This window comes from Rhinatrema bivittatum, chromosome 2 (assembly GCF_901001135.1).
Source record: "Rhinatrema bivittatum chromosome 2, aRhiBiv1.1, whole genome shotgun sequence".
NCBI classification, from domain to species: Eukaryota; Metazoa; Chordata; class Amphibia; order Gymnophiona; family Rhinatrematidae; genus Rhinatrema; species Rhinatrema bivittatum.
In genome coordinates this window covers 426,361,606-426,380,796 of record NC_042616.1, presented here as the reverse complement: position 1 = coordinate 426,380,796, position 19,191 = coordinate 426,361,606, and the positions used below count along the sequence as shown (strand labels likewise).

General features: G+C 47.1%; 1 protein-coding gene across 1 annotated transcript in view; it reads right to left on the bottom strand.

Moving 5' to 3' along the window:
* Window positions 1-19,191, bottom strand: part of MEI1 (meiotic double-stranded break formation protein 1) — an 888,987-nt gene that overhangs the window by 593,229 nt on the left and 276,567 nt on the right. The window lies entirely within an intron of this gene.

Below are 19,191 nucleotides of genomic sequence, written 5' to 3'. Positions count from 1 at the left end.
GGCCAGGGATCCACCCCTGAGCGCAACAGGTGAATTGGCGAATTCCAGGAAAATTGAAAATACTGAAAACGAGATAAGATCTAGAAATTTAAGAGTATTGAATTTTCCACAGGTTAACTTAATTGCACCGTTGGAGCAATTTAAAAAATATTTAGTGGAAATAAGGAAGCAATTCCACCTATTCTCAAGATTTATTTTATAAAGACTGAGAAGAAAGATGGAAATGAGGAACAAAACAAACCAACTCAGGCTTTGGATGTTGGAAACCTTACAAATTTTCTGGAACAGTCGTCAGAAGATCAGATAGACTATTGTGGGACGTTGCTTGTTAGTTTTGCCTTCATCTCAGATAGAGACTTAATTTTGAGACTTTTTCTACGAAATAGAGAGAAATTGTATTTAGGCTGTAAGATATGGGTCTACTCAGATGTAACAAAAATTACCCATCTACGGAGAAAAAGATTTTTGGCTATGTGTCAGGAAGCAAGAGGTATTGGAGCCCAGATTACCATACGGTACCCAAGCAAATGTGTATTGAAATTAAACAATACAAGATATGTGTTCTTCAATCCGCCGCAGCTACGGTCGTTTCTTGATTCACATTCCCTTAGTAATTGAAGTGCTACATAACCAGTTATGGGATAAAGTATAAAATGTTGTTCCTCCCTTGTTTCTTGTATGATATTTCATGTATTAGCTCCTTCTCAGAATCTTGATTCTCCCAATTTCTTTAAAAATGGGTCGATATAATGCCGAGTAACTGCTGGTAAAATCGCCTGATTTTTCTTTGTTTTTGTAACTATAAGAATTGTTGGTTTCTGTGATTTAAAGATTAATATTGTTTCTACGACCCAATTGATGATATGCATCTCTTGCTATCTAAGGATGTTAAAATGCATAAATAAATTTAAAAAAAAAAGACTGCTTAGGACCAGATAAGGAAGCCCCTTTCCCGGGACGAAATCTACGCGTCTCATGAAATCGGGAGCGAGACACAAAGAATCTTCTTGGTCCTTTTCTATCCTCTGGTAACCTATTTCCCTTGTTCTCCCCAAGGGACTTCATAAGCTGATCCAGATCCTCCCCGAAGAGCAGCTTTCCCTTAAAGGGGAGGTTACACAACTGAGTCTTGGACAAGATGTCTGCTGACCAATTACGGAGCCAGAGGAGAAGTCATGCTGATACTGCTGAAACCATACCCCAGGCAGCCATGCATACTAGGTCATACAAGGTATCTGCCAAGTAGGCAATTCCTGCTTCCAGACGAGAAGCTTTGACTGGGGAAAAATGACCCGAGGACGACGGATCTTGTGGCTTCTGGATCCAGCATAAATAGGCAAATTGCATCATGCTCACACAGCCAGCCACTCTAAGACCCAAGGAAGAGACCTCAAATATACGTTTGAGCTGCATTTCAAGCTTCCGATCCTGAACATCCTTGAGAGCAGCCGTCCCCGTAACTGGAATTGTGGTCTTCCTGGTGACAGCAGAAACTGCCGCATCCACTTTGGCGTCTTGAGGTGATCTAGATGCTCCTCCGATAGCGGGTACAGTTTAGTGATCGCTCTCCCTATCTTGAGGCCCGAATCCAGGAAGTCCCACTTTGACCCCCAGTTCCTCCAGAACATGGGGGATAAGCAGGCGAAGCTCTTCTTTTTTGAAAAGCCGAACGATGCGAGGGTCATCACCCTCTGGGATAGATTCCAAAAGGATTGATCGTTTTTAGGCTGATCCAGATCTGGGAAGTGATCTGCATCCGGATCCCCTTCCGGATCTGCTCTTGGAGAGGAAGTTCCCTCCCCCTGAGAGTCATCAGAATCTCCCGCTCTGCCTGATTCCCTTCCACAGAGACCCCCCTGGGCTGCTTGGGATGAACAAGACCCTAAGAGGAGATTGATAGGAATATCCTTGGGACGCCTGTGAAATTTCTTCCTAGCCAGGAAGGCTTCATGCATAAGAAAGATAAATTCAGGAGAAAATCCCTTAGACAAGGAAGAATCACCCTCACGATCAACACTAGCCAAGTCAGCATCCTCCTCAAAGTTGTGCCCCTGCTCCCACCCTGCAGGAGAAAGAGGGAGCGGACCACAAAGTGCATCCTTAGTCGGTTGTCCCTCCCTGGGGACTTTAGTATCCAAGCCAGGGTCCGGACGACGGGCAGATTTCTTATCCCGTTTGCCCTTAGGCAATAAGTCCTGTCCTCCCTGAGCACAACCCGTGCAGAGAGACAAGGAGTTGAGTGGGACTGCCCCTGAGCCGCAGGCTGCACAAACTCCCACTATCGATAACTCCAACACTGTGAGGCGTTCTGGTGGCAAAAAAAAAATTTATATTTTTTTAAGAGGGCCGCTCAAGTCCCTGGTCCTAAAGAAGGCAAATCGCTAAAAAAAAATGGCATGCTAAAAAATTGTCGTCACCGCGCAGGAAGCCAAGAAAAGCTGAGATGAATTAAAAAAAAAAAAAAGCAAAATGGCACACGCGCCAAGAACCGCGATGCAGTAAATCGCGTCGAACCTCTTCTGCTTCCCTTCTGGGTAAGAGTCAGCCCCCCCACAGGCCCTTACCAACCTGGCCTGGCAGGCGGCAGCCCTGACAGGCAGGCTGATTAACCGGCACAGCTGCTGTGCTCAGAAGTAGAGGAAAAAGACAACCAAATACTTTTTTTTTTTAAACTTAAACAAAACTTTAACAAAGAAAGGCAAAGAAAAACCCCTTAAAGGGACACTTCCCTGAGCAGGCAGCTGTCACAAGGAGGGGACCTCGAGGCCAAAGAGGGAACTAGTGCCCTGGCTATCAGGGCCTCGGAAGTAGCGGGCTAGCACCGCCAGGTGTTCACCCAGCTCAACCCAGGGGATGGTCTGCGAAACTAAGACCTAGCGAACCTGAGGAATAGAAAAAATTCTCTGAATGCCCAAACTATCAGGACTGCAGGTTTGTACCTCTACCATCTGCTGGCGGCAGAAAAATACTGAGGGGCTGCAGGTGGCATTCTCAATTATAGGCACAGGCTCGAAGTTTGCTCTCTGCCGCCATCTGCTGGTAGGGATGCATAACCCACTGGTCTAGACTGATCTGGGTGTGTTCAGGAATAGCTCCTACAGAAAACAAAAGCTATTCCCTGTACGAAAATGTGGTTTAAAAAGGGAGCCGCAGCTTCCTTACCCCACAAATGGGACAGAGGCTGAAGAGAAGCAACCAGAATGCCCTGAATTCCAGACCAGAAATAAACACAGACTGCCACGTGAGCTTTCCAAAATTCAAGACCAATCTCCTGCTAAGCCTGCATAGAGAAAGTTAAATGCAAGAGATCAGTAAGGGGAAAAAAACCCCAACAAACTTATAGGGTCATTCATCAAATCATGTTAGGGCCTTATTGAGGGCATTAGGGCCCTAACACTCGCAATAACACGTTCAATAGCGTAACGCGTGCAATAGCGTAATGCACATTATCACACGTTTTAACACCGGACATAACTACACCTTTTTTCCTGGCATTATGCTGTGTGATATGCTTGAAATGGGGTTTGCACTAAAAATTGAAAATCCCATTTCGGGGGTGGGGAGGAGGAGAAGAGAAAGAGCCTCTGGGGTGGCCACATATTAGTCAACGTTTTAAACCGCTATAGGAGGGGAAACAAGCAACTCGTGATGAGGTTTTGGTGGTGGCCTAAGTTTTGGGGGGCAGTTTTATTTGCACGGTCAAAGGTACGAACAGCACAGTACACATCAGAGAAGATTTGATATGATTTGTAGTGAGGAAAGGTACACAAAGATGAGATTTGTGCAATGTACTCTCGACCTAGTTTGATGCACTCTCTACCTAGCTGCTATCAAGCTAGGTCAAGAGTACATTGTACAAATCTCATCTTTGTGTACCTTTCCTCACTCCAAATCACATCAAATCTTCATTGATGTATACTGTACTGTTCGTACCTCTGACTGTGCATGTAAAACTGCCCCCAAAACTTTGGCCATCATCAAAACATCACCCCAAGTTATTAGTTGCCCCTCCTACAGTGATATAAATAGTTTACTTATATGAGAGCCTTATAAAAAGTCTCTCTCTCTCTCAAACTGTAGAAATGCCTGTCTGGACACTTCTCAGTTTACAATGTGAAAATATTATGGGTGTAATAAATTTAACATACATTGCAGTAAAATACCTATGCAATGCACTAAAATAGCATGTGTTGTAGTATCTCAAAAATTACCCAACCACACTCTTTTTATTTATTGCTGCACTAGTCATGCAAAATTTATAGCAAAATGATAAATCTAGGTCTCAACTCTCAAAGAAGAGCAAGACAGCTAGAAGAAAGTGACCAAAAAAACCCTAGATCTCTATCCCATCTCAGAAGAAAGCTGTTACCTGGACCTTGGGAGAAGGAAAACTTAACCTGTATTCAAACCGTAATAAAGGACCACCAAGCTGGTGAAAATATCCAACTACTAGTATAAACCAGACCATTTCTAGCAGCACAAAGAAAAGATGCCAAAGACTGGCTAACTCCTGCATGAAAGAACTCATATGGGCCTTTAACAACAAAAATGACAAAGGAAGAAATCACTTCCTGTGTAATTGCAAATTCACAAGGACCAAACCATAAGATAAAAATGGTGCTGGACCGTTCCTGAGAACTGAACTCTGATTCAAGAGACCCTGAGTTTCAAGGAGAACAGATAAGAGAATCTGACCTGTGGTCTCATGAAGCTGTGTATCAAAGACATCTTTGTCACAGAGTGAAGCTGAGGCATCTGTGATTAAAAGGAAGCATGTGGACTTTATTCTCACTCTAGCTAATAACTGTAATATATATATATATCAAAACACAAAATGAGCACCAACCCTATTGAAATAGGGGATCAACAAAAAATCAATATAAACAGAAAGATTTGACACTCTTCTTGTTGTAATAAAGATACTAACATTACAAATATATTTTATACTTTAAAAAGTTTGTCAACTATAACATTTTTACTAATGTGAAAAAAAATGTTCATTATGTATTGTATCAAAATTAGTTCAAAACTATTATACACAGTACTCCCAAAATGTTATACACAAACAAATATTTTTCTAAATAATATACCCACATCTATTATACTCACACAGCTTACACTAAAATGTAAACCAAAATGACCCTTAAATCCACGAATCCAACATTTGCCCACTTAAGAATTAACAATCGATCAAGAAACATCCCATATGGAGGCAATAATCTTCTAACAATATTCCTAAAAAGACATCCAAAATGTAAATGCTATTGTTGAAGAAATAGCACTTTTAACACATTCTCAAACCCCAAAACACAACACAGTTAAATCAATGTATTAATCACTTCTTGGATCCCCAATGTTGTTAATCAGTTCTTGGACCCCAGACAAAGGCCTTCATTTCAACATATAACAGGCTTCTTTAGGGGATTATGAATATTGCAGTCAACATTTTGTAAATAATATACAATAGCATTCATTAATTAATTCACGCTGTAATCTCCTCAAAAACACATTGCTGAAATGCCTTTATTCAGGGTCGAAAGTACATTGTGCATTTTCCTATAAACTCAAGGAATGAACCTCCCATTGACACTTATAAGAAAATTATTCCTTACCTGCTAATTTTCGTTCCTGTAGTACCATGGATCATTCCAGACTGTGGGTTATGTTCCCTGTCCAGCAGATGGAGTTAGAACCAAAAATTCCCAGGGGAGGACCTATATAGCCACGCCTCCCTCACCTCAATCTTCAGTAACTGGACTAGCAAAGCCAAGACGAGAAGAGACAGAACCAGAGGAATCAATTAATCTCAAAAATATAGAGAAAAAATAACAGCTGTAAGTGACAGCAACTAACTTGTACTCAAAAAACTGTAACTGAGAACTTGCAAACAGCACTGTGTTCAAAGACACAGCTCGCAATAACTAGAGATACAGAGTGAAAATATTGTGAAGACAGGAAAGCAGGGATGGCCCACAAAGAACCCCCAAAACCAGGGAGGGGTCTGGAATGATCCATGGTACTACAGGAACGAAAATTAGCAGGTAAGGAATAATTTTCTTTTCCCTGTACGTACCAGGATCATTCCAGACTGTGGGATGTACCAAAGCTTCCCCATCATGGGTGGGTCGTGGACAGCCCTGCCCTTATGACCCTGTCTCCAAGCTGACCATGAGACGGCGCGCAAATGTCTAGACAATAATGTCTTGCGAAAGTGTGGAGAGACTTCCATGTGGCCGCCCCTACAGATTTCCTGAGAAGAAACTGCAGAACTTTCCGCCCACGACGTCGCTTGAGCGCGGAGAGAATGCGCCTTAACAGCTAAAGGTGGAGACTTACCCACTCCGATGTATGCGGCTATAATTGCTCCTTTCAGCCAGCGAGCGATTGATTGTTTGGATGCCATGCAACCCTTCCTGGGTCCCGACCAAAGGACAAACAAATGATCGGAGAGTCGAAATTCATTAGTGACCTCCAAATAATGTATCAAAGAACGTCGGACATCCAACCGACGCAGGTCAGAAGAATCAGAGGATAAAAATGACAGAAGCTCTATCGATTGGTTGAGATGGAAAGTCAAGACCACCTTCGGCAGAAAATATGGAACTGTCCGCAGGGATACTCCCCCTGGCGTGAAACGAAGGTATGGCTCCCTACATGATAGAGCTTGTAGTTCAGAGATCTGACGTGCTGAGCTGATCGCCACCAGGAAGATGGTCTTAAGGGTGACATCCTTGAGTGTGGCCGAAGTCAGAGGCTCAAAAGGCGGTGCACATAGAGCCCGGAGTACCAAATTGAGATTCCAAGAAGGACAAGGTGGTCTAATTGGAGGCTTCAAGTGTTTTACCCCCTTTAGAAAACGTAGGATATCTGGATGTGAGGGCAGGAGCTCCCTGTCATTACTACGTAGGAAGGCTCCCAACGCTGCCACCTGCACACGAAGAGAATTATAGACAAGGCCCAACTCCAGGCCAGCCTGTAGGAAGGAAAGCACATGTGTCACTGAGGCCTGCATTGGTAGAATCGATTTTGACTCGCACCATTCCTCAAAAACCTTCCATACTCTGACATAAGTAACCGACATGGATGTCTTCCTAGCTTTCAGGAGCGTGGAGATGACAGATTCTGGATATCCGCGCCGTCTCAATTGACGCCTCTCAAAAGCCAAGCCGCAAGACAGAAGCGATCTGCCTCCTTGAAAAATATTGGTCCTTGGCGAAGAAGACGTGGCAGATGACTGAGCCAAAGAGGGCCGTCTACTGCCAGATTGAGAAGATCTGCAAACCATGGTCGACGAGGCCACTCTGGTGCAACTAGGATCACCGGACCTTGAAGCGTCTCTATCCGTCAGATAACCTTGCCCACTAGAGGCCACGGAGGAAAGACATACAGGAGACACTGTCGAGGCCAGGGAAGAACCAGCGCGTCGACTCCTTCCGCGCCGCACTCTCGCCTGCGGCTGAAGAACCGGGCGGCCTTTGCATTTGTCGCAGTTGCCATTAGATTCACATGGGGTCTCCCCCAACGCTGTGTACTATCCTTCGCATTGCGTCCTCCGAGAGTTCCCACTCTCCGGGATCCAGGTGTTGTCGACTGAGAAAATCTGCCTGAACGTTGTCCATGCCCGCTATGTGCGAAGCCGCTAGCTGCTGTAAGTGTAGCTCCACCCATGTCATCAACTCGTCGGTCTCCAATGAGACTAGATGGCTTCTGGTGCCCCCCTGGTGATTGATGTACGCCACTGTGGTTGCATTGTCCGAAAGAATCCGAACCGCTCGACTGCGTACCAGTGGGTAGAACCCCTGCAGCGCTAGATGGACTGCTCTGGTCTCCAGCCGATTGATGGGCCAAGTGGACTCTTCCATCATCCATCGGCCTTGGAGAGACCTGTCCTGACAGACCGCCCCCCAGCCGGTGAGACTGGCATCCGTGGTGACGACCACCCAATCCAGGTTCTGTAGAGACACTCCCTGAGCTAATTGTTGAGGGTCCAGCCACCACTGTAAGCTGAGCAAGACAACATCCGGGATGGGCAGTACTGCTTGAAAATCTCTCGACACTGGGTTCCATTGCGAAAGCAGAGACCTCTGGAGAGGCCTGAGATGAGCGAAGGCCCACGGAACCATATCGATTGTTGAGGCCATGGTTCCCAGTACCTGGAGATAATCCCACGCCGTGGGAGCAACTAGTGCCATGAACCGTGTTACCTGAGCACGCAGAGCCCGAGCTCTGTCCGGGTGGAGAAATACCTTGGCTCGGCTGGTATCGAAGTGTGCTCCCAGAAAATCCAGCGATTGGGACGGTATCAGTTTGCTCTTTGATAAATTGACGATCCATCCCAGAGACTGAAGAAGCTGTACTACCCTGTCTACAGCACGGTAACCCTGCGTCCTCAACTTTGCCCGAATGAGCCAGTCGTCTAGATAGGGATGTACAAGGTACCCTCCTTGCGGAGCGCCGCCGCCACCACTACCATGATCTTGGTGAAGACACGCGGAGCCGTCGCCAGACCAAAAGGGAGAGCACGAAACTGAAAATGCTGTCCCAAAATCTTGAAGCGTAAGAAGCGCTGATGATGGTGATGGATCGGGATGTGAAGGTATGCCTCTGTAAGGTCCAAAGAGGCCAAGAATTCTCCCGGATGCACGGCTGCTAACACTGAACGGAGCGTTTCCATACGAAAACGAGGAACTCTGAGACACTTGTTGACCGTCTTGAGATCTAGGATAGGTCGAAAAGTGCCCTCTTTCTTGGGAACCATGAAGTAGATTGAATAATGACCTTTTCCCAGTTCGGAGGCCGCTACCGGTACTATCGCCCCCAGCTGTAGCAGACGATCGAGAGTCTGTCGGACTGCTAATTGTTTGAGACGGGAACCGCAAGGAGAAAACAGAAAACGATCTCGGGGTTCGTGTACAAAATCTAATACGTAGCCTTGTCTTAAGATGTCCAGCACCCATTGATCCGACGTAATTTGGGCCCACTCCTTGTAAAAGAGAGTAAGGCGACCCCCCAGGTGGGGATCCCCTCTTGGGTCCTTCTGGCATCATGTGAAGCCTTCGAGGAAGGACCTGCCCCTTGAGTATCCTTACCATGGCGGCGCCCCTGAAAGGACCGGTTCCAGGTGTGTGATCGTGTAGAAGGAGCCCGAGGTGTCTGCTGTCTAGTAGGACGCGACCTCCATTGATTCCGGTACCTATTTCTGAGGAATAAAAAGATCTAGAAGAACATGGACGATCTTCTGGTAGCTTGTGCACCGCATTCTCATTAAGAGATTTGATGATCCGATCCAAATCTTCCCCAAATAGGCACCTACCCTTGAAAGGAAGGGAACTCAGGCGTGTCTTAGACGAAGCATCTGCCGCCCAGTTGCGTAGCCACAAAAGACGACAAGCAGACACCGCCGTCACCATGGAACGAGCGAGGACCCTTAACAGATCATAAAAAGCATCAGCTCCATAGGCAACCACCGCTTCAAGTCTATCAGCCTGAATAGTCTCTGCCTGTGGCAAAGATTGGGAAGTGAGAAGCTGTTGTACCCCACGCAGAGCTGCTCACTGTGCTAGGGAACTGCAGATAGCAGCCCTCATCCCCAACGCTGAAACTTCGAAGATACGCTTGAGGTAAACCTCGAGCTTGCGATCCTGGACATCCTTCAACGCCGTCCCGCCCGTGATCGGGATGGTAGTATGTTTCGTGACCGCGGATACCGCTGAATCAACAGCAGGAACCTTAAGAATCTCCAAGAAATCAGTGGGGAGAGGGTATAACTTTTCCATGGCTCGACCGACTTGAAGATTGGCCTCAGGAGTATCCCACTCCCTTGAAATCAATTACAAGATGTTGTGATGCATGGGAAAAGCTTTCGCTAGAGGTCGTAAGCCCGCTAGGAGAGGATCCCCTTTCTTAATCTTCGGATCCTGAGCCACAGGATCCAGAGGAGGGTCAATGTCCATTTCCTGGAGGATGTGGGGGATGAGATCATCCAATTCCGCTGCTTGAAAAATACGGAGGACCCTCGGGTCGTCACCTTCTACCTGGGCCGCCAGGGAGGGATCATCCGCATCTGGATCTTGCCATGGAACCCCGACGGTTGTTGCAGCGGTAAAGGAACCACGGGGGGGGGGGGCTGAGTGGACCCCGCACCCCCTGTGGGCAAAGAAGCCCTCCCTAAGGGAGGATCTGCCGTCGAAAGCTGTGTCAAGCAGGCCAGTTTGGGGGGAGGGGGACCCCAAATTCCAAGATTCGGATCCCTGCTCTGTAAAAATGCCTTGTGCATTAAAACAATGAATTCTGGCGAAAAAGCGGGAAGTGCTGATGAGGGGCCCCCTGAGACATCGTCCCCTTGCCTGCCCTGGTCCGTTGCGCTCCGAAACTCCATACTGTTAGAGGAAACCTGGAGAGGAGCGTCGACGTCCTCCTCAGAGAGAGCTGCCTCCAAGTCAGCTGAAAAAATGGCCGCCGTTCCCGCGCTGAGGGGAAATGGGGCATGCCGCTTCCTGCCAGCGCGGTCCGACTCTCCTCCAAGCTGCCTACCAGGTAAGCCATACTCCCCCTCAGGAAAAGCTGAAGAAAATCCCTCTGAGGTCTGCTGAAGCTCGTGCCAAGCTCCGGAGCCGTTCAGCGATTTTTGCATCGCGGCAGGCGGGAGGGAGGGGGAGGGGCGGCTGCGGCGCGCGGCAACAACTGAAGCGGCGAATTAATAAAACTCTTCGGCCTCCGGACCCCTCACCGTCCCCAAGAGACCGTCGGGTAAAACGCCGTCCCGACGGTGAGCAGCTCCGGGGAATGGGTCGTCGCAGAGCTGCAGGGCGGGAACTCTAATCACTCCCTGAAAGGGAGGAGGGAAAAAGGAAAACTCCGGGGCTAGGGGGAGCGGTCGGCACTACAGACTTTCACCCCTCATAAATTCAAGTACCTACCAACGACTGTAAATGAAATAAAAATAACACTTACCACACTCTAGCCAGGCAAGGAAGAGGAAAAAACAAAGAAATAGGAAGAGAGAAATAAAGTGACAGGCAAAAAACACAGCCTGTCAGCAAGTTCCTGACTGGAAAACAGTGTCTCTCTTTGAACGGAGTGGTCCTGTCAGAACACTACAGAAACTATCCCTTAGAAGAAAACCTTTATCTAATATTATTTAATTGATTCCTCAAAGAGAAAATAAAACTAGAAAAGTGCTGGGGACCACCGTGTCCCCTGCTCAATCTGCTGGAGTTAGAACTATACTGAGGATTGAGGTGAGGGAGGTGTGGCTATATAGGTCCTCCCCTGGGAATTTTTGGTTCTAACTCCATCTGCTGGACAGGGAACATAACCCACAGTCTGGAATGATCCTGGTACGTACAGGGAACCAACAGATGAAAGCACCAGGATCGAAAAGGGAAACCGGTTCCAACATGATCTTTCACTCAGTGGTTTTGAACTAATTTTGATACAATACATAAAGAAAAAATTTTTTCACATTAATTAAAATGTTATAGTTGACAAAACCTTTTTAAATTATGTAAATATATTTGTAATATTAGTATCTATTAAGACAAGAGGCGTGTCAACCTTTTTAATTTCATTTGCCTGGAGACCAGCATTTGGGAGCAGAAATTAGCAACTGTCTGTACGTATTCCTGTGAAAGGCAGCTACAAGCTATTTGAAATTATTTGTTTATTTATATCTGGACTAAGTATATTCCTTGTCTGATTTTTATAATATTTTGTGCCTTTGAGAGGGAGGTTTATTTTACTTGTTAACAAAAGTCCAAATTTGTGTATTGGAGCTGAAAAATTTCATAAGTTTTACCAGTGTAGATTTCATTTGCCCAGAGAGCAGCATTTGGGAGCAGAAATTAGCAATTGTCTGCACATCTTCCTGTGAGAGGCAGCTACAAACTATCTGAAATTTCTTTTTCCCTGCTAGTAATCTCAACTGTTTAGTTCCCTCCCTCTCTACCCCTCTGCCTACCTACCCCTAACTTTACTTTTCTTAGTCTTCCCTGAACTCACAGTTAACTATCTTCATTTACTTCACCTCCTATTACATAGTAGTTCCTTACAGCTCAGATAATAGTAACTTAACAAATACCTATTAAAAATCTTTGCTAGAGCCTAAATTTTACCATACCTTATCCATAGGATTTTAAGGAATTAGTGATAATTTAACAATGTCTTTCATTCAATGCAACAAATGTGGTGCTTATGTCCCAAGACATATCATTTGGAGAATCAAAGGTTGTCCCTTTTGCCTTCAGCTATCTGCAATTAAAATGGAGCTGATTCATCTAAGAGAGGAATTATCCAGGTTTCAATTAACCTCCCCTTCCTTGAAACATCCAGTATCTCTTGCCCATCTCCCACAGAGGTTTCAGAAACCCAGGAAAAAAATGGTTTACAGTGGGCTCTGGTAGAAGAAGACATGTGACAGATACCCACCTTCCTCAACTTTGCAGCATCCTTTGCATCAACCCCCACTCCCACAGAGATGTCAGACATCCAGGATTCAAAAACCCAGGAACAATCGAGTAACAGTAGGCTCTGGCAGAATGAATGAAGAAACCTCAGCAATAGATTTTGAAGTGATTTCTAAAACAGAAGTCACCCAATGCACCCAGAAGTCCTTCAACAGAATCAAATGTCATAAAAGAAAGCTGATTCTGCTGGGAGATTCAGTCATCAGAAGAATCAATTTGGGAGCATATTTTGATGGTGACACAACAGTTAAATGCCTTCCAGGATCCTCAGCTAGTAGAAATCCAAACCAGATAGTCCAAATCATTGAAGAAGAAAGTAGGAACTTTGATATCAATGTTATCATCCATCTGGGGACCAATTACCTCAAAAGAAATGGTATCCATGAAGTACAGAAAGATTTCCAAAATCTAGGAAAGCAGAGTTGCTTACCTGTAACAGGTGTTCTCCCAGGACAGCAGGATGTTAGTCCACACATATGGGTGACATCATCAGGATGGAGCCCAATCACGGATCACTGTTGTCAAAGTTTCTAGAACTTTGACTGGCACTACTGGGCATGCCCAGCATGCCACCAACCCTGCATCCAGCAGGGGTCCCCCTTCAGTCTCGTTTATAGTAAAAAGTACATGCGAAAAAATAAAACAATACATCGTAAATGAACCCAACTCTGCGGGGTGGCGGGCGGGTTTTGTGAGGACTAACATCCTGTTGTCCTGTGAGAACACCTGTTACAGGTAAGCAACTCTGCTTTCTCACAGGACAAGCAGGATGATAGTCTTCACATATGGGTGAATAGCGAGCTGAGGATGCCTGAGCAATGTACCAAATGCACCCAAAGACGTGCAACAGGCACAACAACAGGGGTGGATTTGGGTAGGAGGGCATCCTGAAAACCCCCAACGGGTTGCTGGAAGAATGTTGGGAATTTAAGCTGAGAACAAGTTGCGTAAAATAGACTGGCCAAAAATGGAATCTTGCACGCCAGCTTTGTCTAGGCAATAATGGGCTGCGAAGATATGGAGAGAACTCCATGTGGCAGCCTTACAGATGTCAGTAAGTGGCACCGAATGGAGGTGCGCCACTGATGTTGCCATGGCCCGTATAGAATGCGCTTTTACGCGTTCATGTAGCGGAAGGCCTGCTTGCTGGTAGCAAAAGGAAATACTGTCCGCCAGCCAGGAGGAGAGGGTATGTTTGCTCACCGGATTACCTAATTTGTTTTTATCGGAAGAAACAAATAGTTGAGTGGACTTCCTATGGGCTGCCGTGCGCTCTAAATAAAAGGCTAGAGCACGTTTGCAGTCCAAGGAATGCAGCACTTATTCTCCTGGATGTGAGTGGGGCCTGGGAAAGAAAGTAGGCAGTATAATGGATTGATTGAGATGAAATTCCGATACTACTTTCGGCAAAAATTTAGGATGAGTGCAAAGCACTACTCTGTCATGCAGAAATTTCGTGTAAGGCGGGTAGGTCACCACCTGTAACTCACTAACTCTGCGAACCGACATTATAGCTAGGAGAAATAGCATTTTCCATGTGCGATAACGAAGGTCGCATGAATGGAGAGGCTCAAACAGAGGCTTCATGAGCTGTTCTAAAACCACGTTAAGTCCCAAGCGGGGGCCAGAGGGTGTAGTGAAGGTTTTAGGTGGAGTAAGCCTCTCATGAAGCGAGCTACCAAGGGTTGTGTCGAATTTGAGACATCCCCTACACCTTTATGGAAAGCGGCAACCGCACTGACATGCACCTTTATGGAGGAAGTTTGTAGACCAGACTCTGACAAATGCAAGAGATAGTCTAGGAACTTCGTAGAGGAACAAGTAAAGGGGTCTATGGCCATGGAAGCGCACCACACGGTAAACCTCTTCCATTTGGAACGATAAGACTTTCTAGTAGAAGGCTTTCGTGAAGCTACCAGGACTCGGGATACCGACTCCGAAAGGTTAAGGGGTCGGAGAATCAGCCTTTCAACATCCAGGCTGTCAATGACAGGGCTGTGAGGTTGGGGTGGCATGGCCATCCGTCGTTCTGTGTTATCAGCAGCGGGTCTGCTCCCAGACGAATGTGCTGAAGGACTGAGAGGTCCTGAAGTATTGGAAACCAGATTTGGCGCAGCTAGTGAGGGGCTATGAGAATCATTAAGCCCTTGTCCTTCTGTAACTTCACGAGAGTTTTGGGAATGAGTGGAAGTGGAGGGTATGCGTAGAAGAGACCGCTGTACCACGAGAGGGTGAAAGCATCTCTCGGCGGTGACTTGCGGCTGCGATGGAGGGAGCAGAAGTTCTCCACTTTGCGATTGAGGATGGACACAAAGAGGTCTATGTGTGGATAACCCCAGTGTTGAAAGATTGTGGGGTTGAGAGACCATTTGTGTGGATGAAAGGTCCGACTCAACTTGTCCGCAAGAACATTGTCCACGCCTGCCAGATAGGTCGCTCTGAGGTACATAGACTGGGAAAGAGCCCATGCCCATATCTGTGCTGCTTCCTGACACAGTAGGTAGGAGCCCGTTCCCCCTTGCTTGTTGATGTACCACATCGCCACTTGGTTGTTGGTTTAGATCAGGATTGCTTTGTTGGATATGCAATTCTGAAAAACCTTCAGGGCATATCTGATTGCCCAGAGCTCCAGGAAATTTATCTGATGTTTGGATTCCTCTGCAGACCAGGTTCCCTGAGTCTGCAGGTCGTTAACATGTGCACCCCAACCAAGGTTGGAAGCGTCCATCGTCAATGTAATTTGAGGTTCTGGAGTCTGAAAGTGAAGGCCTTTTAGGAGATTTGAGTGTTGAATCAACCAGGCCAGCGAGAGGCAGAGCTGTCTGGTGACTTGGACAATGCTGGACATTGGATGGTAATCCTGAGCCCACTGGGACTTCAGGGTCCACTGTGTTACTCTCATGGCTAGACGGGCCATTGGAGTAACATGCACCGAAGATGCCATCTGGCCGAGCAAAGTGAGGAAATGAGATGCCATTGTGTTGCGCCAGGGCAGTGAGAGTGTAAGCTCGATCCTGCGGGAGAAAAGCCTTTGTCTGTATGGGATCTAAGTCTGCTCCTATGAAGGAGAGGATCTGAAATGGAATCAGGTTGGACTTGGGATAGTTGACGAGAAACCCAAGTGACAATAGCACTTGGAGGGTTAGATGTAAGGTTAGTAAGTCCTTTTGGGTTGAAGCCCTTATCAAACAATCATCGAGATAAGGGTAGACGATGTGAATCGTGTGCCCGATCGTCTTAACGATCGAAATAGTCTGGCAGGAGAAGAAAATCGTGTTTGGCACGATTTTTTAGTTAAAAAATCGGTTTTTCCGATTAGTGCGCACTAATGAGAGTTAGTGCGCGCTAACAGGAAGTTAGCGCGCGCTAACAGAAAATGATACAATTTGACACTTTTCAGGTCAGTTAAGGTCAGTTTAGGAATGAATATGTATTCCTATTGGCTGCCCTCTTATTTATTCATGTTACCAAGGTTCCCACTGACAATATATGGGGGATGGGAAATGGAAACAGTTGGTAGTTTGACAAAAAAAGTAATGTGATCAGTCAATGTGACTAGAACTTGTGCCCTATCCCTGATACCGGGAGTGTTGTGATCTTCCTGCATGCAGTGCCGTAACCCTGATACTGGGAGTGTTGTGATCTTCCTGCACGCAGTGCCCTATCCCTGATACCAGGGGTGTTGTGATCTTCCTGCATGCAGTGCCCTATCCCTAATACCAGGAGTGTTGTGATCTTCCTGCACACAGTACCCTATCCCTGATACCGGGAGTGTTGTGATCTTCCTGCACGCAGTGCCCTAACCCTGATACCGGGAGTGTTGTGATCTTCCTGCACGCAGTGCCCTATCCCTGATACCGGGAGTGTTGTGATCTTCCTGCACTCAGTGCCCTATCCCTGATACCGGGAGTGTTGTGATCTTCCTGCACGCAGTGCCCTATCCCTGATACCGGGGGTGTTGTGATCTTCCTGCACTCAGTGCCCTATCCCTGATACCGGGAGTGTTGTGATCTTCCTGCACTCAGTGCCCTATCCCTGATACCGGGAGTGTTGTGATCTTCCGGCACGCAGTGCCCTAACCCTGATACCGGGAGTGTTGTGATCTTCCTGCACGCAGTGCCCTATCCCTGATACCAGGAGTGTTGTGATCTTCCTGCACGCAGTGCCCTATCCCTGATACCGGGAGTGTTGTGATCTTCCTGCACGCAGTGCCCTATCCCTGATACCGGGAGTGTTAGTGATCTTCCTGCACTCAGTGCCCTATCCCTGATACCGGGGGTGTTGTGATCTTCCTGCACGCAGTGCCCTATCCCTGATACCGGGAGTGTTGTGATCTTCCTGCACGCAGTGCCCTAACCCCGATCCGGGAGTGTTGTGATCTTCCTGCATGCAGTGCCGTAACCCTGATACCGGGAGTGTTGTGATCTTCCTGCATGCAGTGCCCTAACCCTGATACCGGGAGTGTTGTGATCTTCCTGCATGCAGTGCCCTATCCCTGATATCGGGGGTGTTGTGATCTTCCTGCACTCAGTGCCCTATCCCTGATACCGGGAGTGTTGTGATCTTCCTGCACGCAGTGCCTTATCCCTGATACCGGGGGTGTTGTGATCTTCCTTCACTCAGTGCCCTTTCCCTGATACCGGGGGTGTTGTGATCTTCCTTCACTCAGTGCCCTTTCCCTGATACCGGGGGTGTTGTGATCTTTCTGCACGCAGTGCCCTAACCCTGATACCAGGAGTGTTGTGATCTTCCTGCATGCAGTGCCCTAACCCTGATACCGGGGGTGTTGTGATCTTCCTGCACTCAGTGCCCTATCCCTGATACCAGGAGTGTTGTGATCTTCTTGCACACACTAGTGCCCTAACCCTGATACCGGGAGGGTTGTGATCTTCCTGCTCCAGTGCCCTAACCCTGATACCAGGAGTTTTGTGATCTTCCTGCATGGAGTGCCCTATCCCTGATACCGGGGGTGTTGTGATCTTCCTGCACTCAGTGCCCTATCCCTGATACCAGGAGTGTTGTGATCTTCTTGCACACACTAGTGCCCTAACCCTGATACCGGGAGGGTTGTGATCTTCCTGCTCCAGTGCCCTAACCCTGATACCAGGAGTTTTGTGATCTTCCTGCATGGAGTGCCCTATCCCTGATACCGGGGGTGTTGTGATCTTCCTGCACTCAGTGCCCTATCCCTGATACCGGGAGTGTTGTGATCTTCCTGCTGCAGTGCCCTAACCCTGATACCGTGAGTGTTGTGATCTTCCTGCACGCAGTGCCCTATCCCTGCTCAGTGCAGGAAGATCACAACACCCCCGGTATCAGGGTTAGGGCACTGTGTGCAGGAAGATCACAACACTCCCAGTATCAGGGATATGGCACTGAGTGCAGGAAGATCACAACACCCCTGGTATCAGGGATAGGGCACTGCATACAGGAAGATCACAACACTCCCAGTATCAGGGTTAGGGCACTGTGGGCAGGAAGATCACAACACCCCCGGTATCAGGGATAGGGCACTGAGTGAAGGAAGATCACAACACCCCCGGTATCAGGGATAGGGCACTACGTGCAGGAAGATCACAACACTCCCGGTATCAGGGTTAGGGCACTGTGTGCAGGAAGATCACAACACTCCCAGTATCAGGGATATGGCACTGAGTGCAGGAAGATCACAACACTCCTGGTATCAGGGTTAGGGCACTGTGTGCAGGAAGATCACAACCCTCCCGGTATCAGGGATAGGGCACAAGTTCTAGTCACATTGACTGATCACATTACTTTTTTTGTCAAGCTACCAACCGTTTCCATTTCCCATCCCCCCAACCATCACCTCAGTGGGAACCTTGGTAACATCAATAAATAAGAGGGCTGCCAGCCAATAGGAATACATATTCATTCCTAACTGAAAAGTGTCAATTTATATCATTTTCTGTTAGTGCGCACTAACCCGATTAACGATTTTTTAACGATAAATCGTTAGAATTCCTATTGTATTGTGTTCTTTAACAATTTATGACGATTTTAAAATTATCGGATGATAATTTTAATCGTTGAAAAACGATTCACATCCCTATGAATATTCTGTCCTCTGAGGTAGGCTGTGACTACTGCCAGGCATTTGGTGAAGACTCGAGGCGCCGACTCTAGGCTGAATGGTGATACATGATATTGGAAGTGTCGGGAGCCGACCGAGAACCGGAGGAACTTGCGATGAGACGGAGTTAACGATATGTGCGTGTACATGCCTTGGAGGTCTAGAGAGCAAAGCCAATCTTTTCTTTGTAGAAGAGGTAAAAGAGAGCCTAAGGTTACCATCCTTAACTTTTCATTTGGAGATATTTGTTTAAGGCACGTAGGTCCAAGATTGGATGAACACTGCCTGAATTTTTTGGAATCAGGAAATATCTGGAATAGAAGAACCCCTGTCCCTGTTAGGAGGGGGGCACTGGTTCTATCGCTCGTGCTTTGAGAAGGGTCAATACTTCCTCCTCCAGAAGAGGGGAGTGGTCGGATAAGCCCCACGTCAGCCGAGGTGGGGAGTCTGCCGGTACAGTCAGGAAGCTGAGATGGTAACCTTGAGTCACTACAGAGAGTACCCATTGATCTGTAGTGATCGTGTGCCAGGTGTTGGTGAAGTGGCACAAACGACCGCCTACGGATACCGATGGTAGAGGAGGTTGGCACATGCTCTCCAGCGAGGAGTCAAAATCCAAAAGCTGGGCAAGGTTGT